This window comes from Vicugna pacos, chromosome 26 (genome assembly GCF_048564905.1).
Source record: "Vicugna pacos chromosome 26, VicPac4, whole genome shotgun sequence".
Classification (NCBI taxonomy): domain Eukaryota; kingdom Metazoa; phylum Chordata; class Mammalia; order Artiodactyla; family Camelidae; genus Vicugna; species Vicugna pacos.
The window spans coordinates 26,182,142-26,194,433 of NC_133012.1; positions in this window are offsets into that span (position 1 = coordinate 26,182,142).

The following is a 12,292-nucleotide window of genomic DNA, read 5'->3' on the forward strand; positions in this document are numbered from 1 at the left end:
GCTTCAGCACTGACGTGCATGTCAGAGGAAGGGGGAGCAAAGAGTGTCTCTTAATAAGTTCTCCTTTTCCTCACATTTGGCTCCTTAAGAGGTTGATTACTCTCAATGTCATTAAGCAGCATTTATAAAAATTATGCTGATTTTACCATTGTTTAAACCAGCTACCTAGCAGATGTGAGTGATGCTGTAATAGAAACAGGTCTCCTGTTTTGATTTCATGATTCCATGGGTGCTTCTTCTGATATCTATTTTTTCGTCTCTTGTGTTAGATTTTCCCGTTAAGTGGTGATCTGATATTGGAGTGAGTCACTGAGAAGCTGACTGAAATTCATGAGTGTCACAAGGCTTTATAACCTAAGGGTGCTCCAAGGCGGTTATAATGAACAGCTTCTCTGGGTCTTCCTACTGGTCACAGCTGAGGGTCTCTTCTCTTCAGCATCTAGTTTCTGGAGGGAGACATCCTCCCGCATCCTGTAGAGGGCTGAGCCCAGAGGCCAGTGATGGGAGGGCAAGGGGGTTCTCAGGGTTCAGTGTGCAGGTTTCCCCCAGCACTGTGCCTCTGGCATGGTACCCATGCCAGGACACGGCTGCTGCTGCACCTGCTGCACGAGGTTGTCTTCCAGTCTTCTGGGACGTGAAGGCGGACAGGGTGTCCCAGCTCCTGGGGCTGACTTAGGGCAGTTCTCTGGACTTCAGCCACACCCTCAACTCCACTTCAGAGCCAGTGATGAGTATCCGGTGTCTCTGGTCCAGGTTCAGTTCTGCTGGCCTGCTGGCCAGGTCTGGCAGCTTTCCAGCTTCCATAGTTTCACTGCCGCCATCTCTTCTCCTCTCCTCGTACCTGTGAATTGCTGTATATTTCTGATCTGTACTTACTGTCCTATCAGTGGGATTTCAGGAGGAAGCCATGTTAATACATGTGTTTAATCTGCCATGCTTTACTGGTGGTTTACAGTTCTCTCAACAACTAAAAATATTTCTTTAAGAATGAATATCTTTCTTTCAGAGTTCATTCTTTAAGAAATCAGGTGTGATATCTAAAAGTAAGTATCCAAATGCCAACTCAGAATTATTCCCAGAGAGAGTATTGTTGCCGAGTTATTAGCACCAGAAACAGAAATGTCGTACATTTTTGCCTATTAGACCATGTAACAATTCAAGTTCAGGGATCACTTTATGGGGCTGGGGGTGGGATTTAGGGTATGGAGTGAAAATAATCTTATTGGAATATTAAAGGTGAAACCTTTTTGCATGCAGTCTAGGGCAAGAATATGTTTTACCTCAGCTTCTTTAGTAGAAACAAAGCAGTAAAAAACCCTTCTGAATGTATGCGTGGTGTTAGTGTATTACACAAAGGACTGACCATCATTTCAACCAGAGTCATCCAGTGTTAGCATTTTGATTTGAACTGACAGAACTTCCCTGCTGTTTAAAGCAAAGAAGTGTATGTATACACTGAGAATGGGTTGGGCAAGAGAGGACTAGTGAGTGTCTTTTCTTTGAAGTTATTCCGTTTCCCTGGAAATTCAAACTGGAAGTATCTGGTGGCATTGGTAATGCACTTGCTGTCATGAAGGAGGGGATTGGGTTCTTATCTGGACTCTAGGGTCCGGGCAAGAGTTATGATTCCTCTATTAGGAAAGGGCTGCGGAGAATCAGCTCAGGGACACACAGGAATTTGGAAAATGGCTGAGGTTATCTCAGATAAAGGAAAGGAAGGGCCTGCTGACGCAGATAATAACTGTGTGCTACATGGTGGAGGTGAGGGTCCTCGGATGAACAGGACCCAGGCCAAGCCCTTGAGAAACCCGCCATCTCCTCAGAAGAGCACCTTTGACATTCCTCCCTATTATACCCAAGAGTGCTGTCCCTGAGGAGACACTTTTAATCGACTGCGGTTGATTTCTAAGGGATTTCTTTCTCTCTTTCTTAGAACCCAGAACAGGCTTCCTTTCTCTATTTGGAAATCTCATGGCTTTCTACCCATTCTCCTAAGATTTGCTTGGTTCTGTAAGCATCTTTTGAGAATTTTTTATGGGCGCCCAGCAGTGGCTTAGCTAGTCTCTCTTTCGACTTTGTCTTGCACTCATGGACTTAACTTGTCTTACAAATGTTCTTTTCATTATGGACACCCACGGTCTGAATGTCCTTACATTGGTAGGCCAGTTTCACCTAAGCAAAAGAATCCTAATTCAAACGATGGCAAGCTGCAAAAAGAACTTCCTGCCATCCATGATGAGGCAGTGAGGGGCACAGCTGTGCTAAGCAAGGCACACCTGGCTCTCTAGAGTAAACTGATCAGGTCGGCCTTTCTCTCAGCTCTTCTTTCCTCGTGGTTACCTTGGTTTTCAAGGCACACTTCCCCTACAAGGTTCTAAGCTGCGTGAGTTCACAGCATCCCAAATTGGCCTCAGCAGGTAGAGAATGCTTCTGCCACGTAACTCCAGAAGCATCTGGAGATACCTCCCCAGGGCAGGGCTGGGCCCAGGAGATGATGTGTTCTGATTGGCTAGGAAGTGGTGTATCCTGATTGGCTAGTGTATGGCATGTTCTGATTGGCCAGTGCTCACTCTTGGGGGCAGGGTGAGGTGAGCCACACTGCACCTTATATGGCAATGAGAAGGGGAAAGGCTTCTTCCCACAAAATTCGTGGGCAAAAACGCAAACAAATACAAAAGAAGTAGTGTTCGCTGCCGCCCTGCAAGTTGAACATTTTCCTTCCCCCATCTTCCTGAGGCTGGAGGCTGGTGTGTGCTCCTTACGCACCTCCACGTCCAAACCTTAACTAGGGGTTGTACAGGGAAATTCTCCACTTGTTTTGCCCTCTTTTGGAGGAGCTCAGTGCACAACTCCCAGCTCTAACCCAGCCCCTTTCATCTGCATGGCTTTTTTCTGCTGCTTCCTTCAAATTCTCTTCTGACTCTTGTCTGCTTATTCTGAAACTTCTGTCTCTTCATTCCATGTTTGAGGACGATGTGCCTGTCATTGGGCTAACAGGTGGAAGGGTATGTGGTGTGAAATACGGATACAAAGGAAAGCAAAGTCAGGTATTTACGGAGGGTATTAGATTGTTGAGTCTCTTTAAGATTCAGAATCTTCACAAAGGTCATCCTTCAGCCAAACCATTTTCTAGTTTGATCGTTATTACTCAGCTGTTGGCATTTAAAATCAACTCTTTCATGAAGTTGTCCTTTGGTCTGGTTAGTCGTGGGCATTTGAAAGGCATCACAAAACGGTTGCAGCCACATAGTAGGCCCAGTAGTTCATGGACCCAGCTGGACAGCTAATAATGGTTTAGAATAATTGATTCATACAAAACTGCGCTTCCTTTTTTTTTTTTTTGTACTTAATTTTTTTGACTTTTTTTATTGAGGTATATAGTCAGTTTACAATGTGTCAAATTCCAGTGTAGAGCACAACTTTTCAGCTGTACATGAACATACATATATTCATTGTCACATTCTTTTTCGCTGTGAGCCATCACAAGATCTTATCTTGTGGTATATACAAAACTGCACTTTCTTTCCTTCTGCTCAGCCTGCCACACCTCACAAAATAAACGTGTGACTGCAATTTTTAGTGTTTGAGACAATTCAAACAACATGCAGTTATTAAGACTTTTCTAAAAGACCCGTGTTGTGTGTACTGGGGCAGCTGGTGGGTTATAGCGCTGGAGATGGGGAGTGGTTGGAGGGAGGTCAGGTTGTAACCATGAGTAGGATTTTGTCCCTGCCTTGAAGGGATTTCTCATCCAGTGGGGAACGGAAAGCAGTGAGATGAACTCAGAAGAGACCTCAGGAGCCAGGAAAAAGCCTGCTTCTCAGGCCCTAGTGGACCTGAGACCCTCACTTTGTTCCACATGATGATTTTAATGGCAAAAGTGTTGTTAAATACATCAGCCTAAGTTCAGAAGCCACAGTGGCGGTTTTGAAAGCCTGTCTTTGACCATTTTGAGTCTGGACAGAAACTATGACTTGCTTTTTCTACTTCGAATTGCCCCTGAAATTTCCGACTTTGACGCCGAGTGTAAGCTCAATTTCTGACTACTTTGTAAATCGAGACGTCCTCTGGAGTCTCCACAAATGGGATGGTGGACTTTCCACAGGGAGGGACTGTTCTTTGGGCGTATCAGCTTCATTTCTTCTATTTATTTGCTCGTTTGTTTATTTTTTTTTATTGAAGCGTAGTCGATCTACAGGGCGTTAGTGTCTGGTGTACAGCACGGTGATTCAGCTATACATACATAAGCACGCATCCCTTTTTCTGCCCTTTTCCACTGCAGGTTATTACAAGAAGCCTCACTTCCTTTGTAACCGGAAGCGAAGTGCTGCCCTGCTCCCTCCTTTATCTCCGTCGTCTGCAAACTATACCCTCCTTTCCCTTCCTGCTGCAGCCCTTCTGCATTCCGCCCTTGCTCTGCAAGGCCACCACTCAGGGTAATTTTAAATTAGGGGGTGTGGGGCCAAGAGAAAGCCTTGGCCCCAGGGCCTGCGGGTAGCAGGCGTTTGACGCCCCTCCGAGCTGAGCTACAGGAAAGTGCGGAGAGCTGCTGCAGGAAGTGGACGTCTTACCCAGCCGAGACACAGAGGGGGCTGGCGGTGGGGAAACTGGGTAGGAGGAGTGGATTACAAGCAGGGCCGGACGACTCCGGCTGGGTGTCCCCCCGCCCCGCACGTGGCCCTCCCGGGGCTGCGGCGAGACGGTAGCGCAGGCGACCCGCTGTTGCAGCCGCCCCAGCGCGATGGCCCGTGAGCGGCCTCCGGGGCGTGGTGCCATCGGCAGTCAGCTTTACTTCTGTGCTATCGATTGGCGGGTTGTATGTAACAAAGTTAATTAATTGCCGAGGCATCGGGTTGTCAGATCGTGTTAAATGATTTTATATCCCAAACGGATATCCAAATCTATTTGTTGGACCCAAGCTGCAATACCATAATTACAAATATTAAATCAAGGCTTTGTGTCATGGCGTGGTGGTCATACCTCTCTTAATGTTCTTTTTTTTTTTTTTTTGAGATGAGTGTCTGGAAAATTTTACTGCTTTTTTGGTTTTTAAAGTACAGAATTAAAAGTAGTGTAACTAAGGATGTCCTTGAGTAAGTCCTGGAGGAGCAGTCTTCAAACTGCTAGGGAATAAGAAATTGAAGAGTCCTAGAGAGCGCCGTTCATCTTTAGAAAGGGAAGGAGTCTCCATTGCTGTTTCCTGAAGAAATGACTTTCTGTTTGGAACCTGCAGAAGGAATGGAGTTAGAGCAAGCAGCACCACTCAGGGGGTCTGAGTCCCTGCACGGCAGGGGTCCTGGTGCCGCGGATGCAGGAGGAGGTGCCAGGGGATTCGTGGTCCTGTTTCCTTGCCCTCTACCTTCCTCAGGCTCTGAGCAGCAGTCCCACCAATTGCGGAAAAGGCCTCTTAACTGGTCAGCCCACTGCTTCCTGCCCCTGTTCCCTCTGCTCAGAGGGTTGCCTTTTTGAATGACAGGTGCTAGCGGGAGTCCAGGGGGCCGCCTGGTGGCCGTGTCCACTGATCTGGGTGGCTGGATTGTGCATCTTCCCCGCATACCATCTCCCTGGGTGTCGCTTCCAACCTGCAGACTCTTTCAGAGAGAAAGGAGACTGCTGATTCTGCCAATCCACTGCTTTGAAACCTTTCGGGCACCAACTGTTTAAGGATTAAGGACACTCCAGACTTCTCACTGTCTGCACTTACGCCGTCTCAGCCCCTCACCACCCCCAGACCGGAGCTGGGGCAGTCACATGCCGTACTTCGAAGCTGCTATGTTCTCTCCTCCTTCCTGTCTTTGCTGAGTGGGTTTCTCTCCTTGCAGTGCTTTTCCAGACCTTCTCACCCAGCAGCCTTCTTTGGTCTGAAGAACCCCAAACCTCCTTGATGAAGCCTTTCCTGAACACCAGTCCCCCAGGAAGACCTCTTGCTCCAGGGCTTTCCCACACCCCCCCAGAGCGCTACCCATCTCTGTGCTGGTTCTTTCTCAAGGTGGTCAGTCCCCAGGACGGTGAGGGTGAGAAACATGTATTCACTTGGGGATGTCACGTGGTAGAGAATTCAGATAAGTAGATTTGGGTGTGGGTTTGACCTCTGGTTTTTCAGTATCAAAATCTACAAGATCTCTCAGCATGTCTAGCAAGCCCAGTGATGACTCTCGTTGGTCCAGCTTTGGGCAGCAGAAGGACCACTGTGTCTGGGGGATAGTGAGCTCATTGGCCAGGCCCAGGTCAGGGGCTGGCCCCTGTGCATGTAGGGGTGGCATCAGACCCCCTTAAACTACAGGGAGGACGAGTGGAGTGGGGGCAGTTTCACAGGGGAAGTGACGCGGGGTACTGGAAGCAGAGTAGCAGACGTCAAGTCCGTCTGCAGACTAGAGGCAAGTCAGCGAGGGGGTGGAAAGGACTGCAGATGTGCACAGGAAAAAGAAAGAAAGAAGAAAGGTGACATCCTGAAGCGATCCTGGTGATAAACTTCAATCGCCTGGAAACAAGAGAAAAATGAAAAGGCAACCAGAGGGGTATTTAAGCATTTGAACCAGAAATGTGTTTTGCACAGGCTGTCGTGATCACCAAGGGTGTCAGCACTAAGGGGAACTTCCGGGCCAGGAGGGATGTGATTCCAGGAAAAAAGGAAGGAAGGTCATTCTGACTGAAGGCCCTGCTGCTGCCGTCCTGACGGCGTCATTGCAGCCTTGAGCATCTCCAGTCAGTAAGCTCAAGGACGTGCCTCGTGTGTCAGTGGCATCTCTTTGTATGAAGCAGCAACATGTGTTGCCCCGGATGGTCGTAATAACGGAGTTTAAGTTGGTGGATACAAATGCTGCAGTCTTCCCTGGGCTGTTATCCTTGTGTGGAAATGTGAGGAACCAGTTCAGGACACATTTCAGGATCCATGCAGGAAGGTGGCTCAGACGGCAGATGCCCCGACTTACCTTGACTCCCAGGCCAGCTTCTTCCCCCTCCAGGCTGCCCTGCACCCTGCTGTCAGACTTTCTACAGCACCAGCCTGATCGCGAGTCTTCCCTGCTCAACGTCTACTGGAGACTCTCGATTGCCATGAGACGTAGGTCGAATCTGGAATCCTCAGCAAGACGTTCAGAGCTTTTTTTCCCTGGCCACGTTTGCTCTGTCCTCCACCCCGCGTCTGCTATAGACACAGGACCGCTTTCTGTTTCCCTGGATGCTTTGCTCCTGTGTGCCTCTGGGCTTTGCTTACTCTGTTCCCCCAGCCTGAAGACCCTTCCCATCCCTTCTCTCTGTGGTTGCCTGGTGACCCTCTCTCTCTCCATTAACCCGTTCCTCCACTGCCCTCCAGAGTGCTCTACTGTGGCTGTGAGCTGGGGGAGCCGCGGGTCTCGCTCAGTGTCCACTGTCCCCTCCCCGCTGCCCTCACGGCCAGTGGGGTCTGGAGGCGGCAGCCAGATCTTTGCTCTTACTCAGCCTCACACAGCCCATCCCTCTGACTGTGACCAGCACAAGGTGGGGAGTGGAATGAGGATGACACGGGGGGGATGAGGGCCGTGGTGCAGAGCTGGGGTCTGCGGTGGGGAGAGAGGGCGAGGGAGGCTGGCAGCCAAAGGCAGTTCGGTCGCCTGGATCATGGAGGCAGCTTTGAAGGCTCTGGGGTCAGACCTCTGGGACCCAGTCCTGACTGCACCCACCGAGGGTCCTGGCAGGTTCTAAGATGCCCTCCCCTCAGTTTCCTTGTTCGTATGGCGAGGATGCTGATGGTGCCCCCTCTCCCCCTAAGGTGGTTCTCTTGTCAAATGAGATGGGACGCACAAGAACTCGGTCCTCCTGGAAGTGTTCAAGTCGCCTGGCCGTGGGACCACTGAGATCAGGGGCTCCCAGGGGCTGGGCTCTGTCCCCCCTCCCCTCCTCGCCCCTTCTCTCTCTGACTGGTCATCCACCCCAGGCATTGGATGTGTGAGGGAAGGACTCTTCAGGGTGACCTCAGCCCCAGGCACCAGCTTTGGGATGGGAGGAGTTACCAGGAATTTGCAGACGTGTTTCAAAACTGCCGCTGCATGGAGTGAGGGACAGTGGGGAGGATGGCGGGGAGCAGCGGTGTCCGGACCGATTTCAGGTCCCCGCGGTGAGTCCCCTCAGTTCTCCCGGCTCATCCTGGGCGAGGTCCCTCTAAACTGCACACGCTGGCGGGGCTGCCGCGTGCCTCTCGGGCAGGTGTCCCTGACCTCTCGGCACGGATTTCCCTGTCGGCAGGGAAACGTCGCTCTCCTAGAAAATTCGACTCAAGCATCACCTCTTCTGAAGCCTGGCCTGCCCTCTTGGCTCCACCTGCCTCCCCGATCTCTCCCTTTCCCCTGATGGTTCCTGCCCGTGAGCTGCTCCCTTGCACGGTTCGCAGACAATCCCTCTTCTGCAGGGCACGCATTGGCTCCTCTCTCTTTCTTCGTTTGCAGGCTCTTTAAAGACAAAGCCTGTTTTTGTTCATATGTTTGTGCTTTGCTTTGATCCTTCCTGTATCCCCAGTGTCCAGCACTGTGCCTGGCACAAGCCAGGCGATGTTGAATTTGTGAATGCGTTAAGCCAGATAATCAGGGATCTCTGCTGGTCTTGGGAGCTTGAAGTAGGTGCGAGGAGGCAGCTGTGGCCGGCTCAGCAGAGGGCGGATAAAGTGACCGTGGAGAACCCCGGGCCTGCTGTTAGCTTTGCCTGACTTCACGTGGGGCGGAAGCAGTTACAGAGCTTGCTCAGAGAGTTATTGTCTTTGCTGGAAAAGGCTGTTGCCCTGAGGAAGAAGCCGGCTGCCAAGGTCTGGGGAAAATGGAGCGAGGCCAGAGTTCAGCTGTGGGCACCTTATGTAAGGGTCTTAGAAGGTAGGTGGTCCATTAATGGAATCCATCATGGCAAACTTGTATTATGACTATAATAAGTATGCATGAAATTTGGATTTGAAAGCATTAAATGTGAAATACACTGAGGCTTTAGGAACTTGGTATGGACTTTCAATCCTCCAGGGAATGTGGGAGAAAAATTTGTAGACTCAGGTTTGTAATGGGCTGGGTATTGGAGAACATTTTAGACCATCTGGACAATAGGGGCATACACTGGTTCACACAGGTAAAGACGTATGAATTCAAAACACGTGCAGTCGTTGTGAAAATTAGTTGATGACAGGAAGGAAAGGCCACCTGCCCTTGCAGATGGTTGCTGTCATAACCGGATGCTTTATTTACAGTGTCAGGCGGTGGTTTAGTCTGAGTGACACTGGCAGGATTGTGGAGGCGGCCTCCCACGGATTCTCTGTGCATTGAATTGAAGATCGTGCTTCTTGTCCCGTTAAAATGTTCAGCTGACCTGCAATACAAACAAACAAAAGAAAGGTTCCAGGATTCCAGCATTCCTTTGTAGTGGATAGCCCTGTCCTTTCCTGTGTAATTCAGAAGGAAAGCCCTCGGCTTATGTGGAGCTTTAAGAGATGTCAACAGGGACGACGGCTAGGAGCCATTCACAAGTTATGTGACTCTGGGCAAGTCACTCTCCCTGCCTCTGCAGCCTCACGTCTCAGAGGGTCCCATTAGAACCTGGCTCGGAGGCTTGTCAGGAGGGTTAGATGCATGAAAATCTGTTAAGGTTTTAGATTAGTACTTGGCTCATAGTAAGTGCCAGTAAATGTTAGAAATGATTATTCCATATTTCTGAGAAACAGCTGTTCTGTCACCTGTTAGCCAGAAACTGCATTAGATCGTTAGATTTCCAAAACCTCGGATTTCTCCTGTGCAAACTGGCAATAATGATAATTGCTCTGCGAGATGACATGAGCCCGTAAATGTTTACAAAATAACCGGGGCAAATGGAAAGATTCGTAGTTGGTGTTAGAGGTATTTCCATTACAGACGTAGAGACGAAGGCTTAGGCAACCCTCCCCGACTGTGAACTACTGTTCAATTTAACAGATGTTTCAAAAATGAGTAATGAGCAACCACCATAGAAAACTGGAAAATACAAGAAACCACAAGAAAAGGTTAGAAATCGCTTGGTCATCTCCAGCCTGAGATCTGTGCTCTTAAGGTTGTGACCCATGTCCTTTGCCATGTCTGTATTCTGTGACATAGTCTATAGTTGCATCTGGTAATTTGCAAAGCATCGGGGGGGGGGGCTTTGTAAAATAAATATAACGGTGTTTGCTCCCCTGAGGTTCACCTCGTCTCCTGGGAAGGACAGGGCTTGTGATAGCCAACAGCTAAATAAGTAGAGAAAGCTGGCTATCATTATATCAAATAGGGTTCGTTTTAAAAAAGAGGAAATGAGAAAGAGAGAGAGACATGGATGTTACAGGACGTGGGGCGGGGATGGTTAATTGAGCCCCAGATCTGCTTCCCCCCTTCTTACTGTCAGTAGTGGGACTCCTCTGTCGGGTAGCAAATCGTCCTGAGTTTTCCTGGTCTGAGGGGCATCTTGGGAGGTGGGACTTTCAGTGTTCCTGCCTGAGACACACCTGAGAACAAGGCTGCCCAGCCCAGTGGGATCATGTGCTGAGCTGATAAGTGGGAATTCCTGGTCACGTCCAGGAAGGTGGTTGAGGGGTTTGGGAGCCTGCTTTGACCAGGAGCATCACTGGATAGTTTCAGAGAGAACAGAAGAAGACACATGACACTCTGGATGATAAAAATACAAGCACAAAGCAAGTCAGCAAACTGGTGATGCTGGAAAGAGAAGAGACAGCCACGTCCATCAGGGCCAGTGCGCTTGGAGCCAGAGTCACAGGGCCAGGGAGACGGGGCCCCAAGCCTGCCCGGCGCTCAGCCACGCTGCTCTCTGTCCTTGACATCCTTGCTTATCTTGGCCGCCAGCCCAGCAGAGGCCAGAGCTCAGCCATGACACAAGCTCTTGGTGCAGGCGCAGCCCACACCCCGGGACAGCGAGCGGCGTTCATGAGCGGTGTGGAACGGTAAGAACAGGGACACCGCTGTCGTTTTCGAGCAGCGGATTGCTGGGCCTCTTTGTCGTAGAGGCTGAGCCTGTAGCCCGAGGGATGCGACTGCTCAGGCAGCCGGTGCCCCCTGCCCTGGAGGAGCGCAGGCCAGGGCAGAGCGCGGGGTGCAGAGCCGCACACGGGCGTGAGCGGACTGCTCTTGCTGGCACGGCAGTTCTGAAAGAAAACCAAAACGTACTTTCCTGGGACGCCTGGTCACTTCAGAATATTCCAGAATCTTCTGCACTCAAACTAGAACATAAATGGCTTTCAAACGGTCCTCGCAATGATGGTTCTACTTGCCTGACAACCGGTTTCTCAAGTGGGTACGTGCCCTTATTAATTTTTGAGAAGAATATACCCCCAGGGCATTGCCTTACTATGAGATCGGCTTTTTTCCTTGGTAACTGAAGAATTCACAGCATGCACCCAAAAGATTAAACTTTCTGTAGGAAGGAATTAGTAGTTTTTTTTTTTTTATTTTTCAAAAGCATCGTGCTCTTGTGTGGTACTGTTGAAGTAACATTCTGTGCCGACGCCTTAGCAGGGATCTCAGGAGGAAAAATAACCCCTCTACCAACTTACTCTTTGAGGACATACAGTCAAGCAGCCCCTCTGTGTGGGTTTTGAGGGGCCCTTGTTTTGGGATGTTCGCTGGTCAGAACTTTTATGGGCACTTGGTTGCATTGTAAGTGGTCGTTTTACATATAAGAGCCCACCTGTGTATCTTGAAAAGAAATTAAGGTGTACCCATTTCTTTGATAATATGAAGAATGTAAGTACTTCAGACCAGTTTTGCCGTGAATACAAAGTCCGTGTCCCCTTTATTAAATGGCTGGGGGTGATGTCCCTGAATGGCAGGGATTAGGTACATCTCATGTGATGTGTGTCCAACCACTGATAAAACGCTGAGCCACAGGACTCCTCGGTAAAACCATCGCTAGTGGGTCAGCGCTCTTAGTGAGAGAAGACTGTTGGAGCAGAGGTGATGTTAATAATGCAGGAACACGGACTTCTTTCAGCATTTTCAATACCACCTGTGATGGTTAATGTTATGTCTCAATATGAGCAGGTGGAGGGATGCCCATATAGCTGGCAAACCACTATTTCTGGGCGTGTCTGGGAGGATGTTTCTGGAAGAGATCAGCCCTTGAATCAGTAGTCAGGGGGAAGAAGTCACCTTCCCAGTGCAGGTGGGCATCGTCTAATGCAGTGCGGGTCTGACTATAACGAAAAGGTGGAGGAAGGGCAAGTTCACTCCCTCTGCTTGAGCTCAGACTGCCCTCTCCTCCCCTTGGACCTGGGCAGTCCTGGTTCTTGGGCTTTTCAACTCAGACCAAGACTTAGGCCATT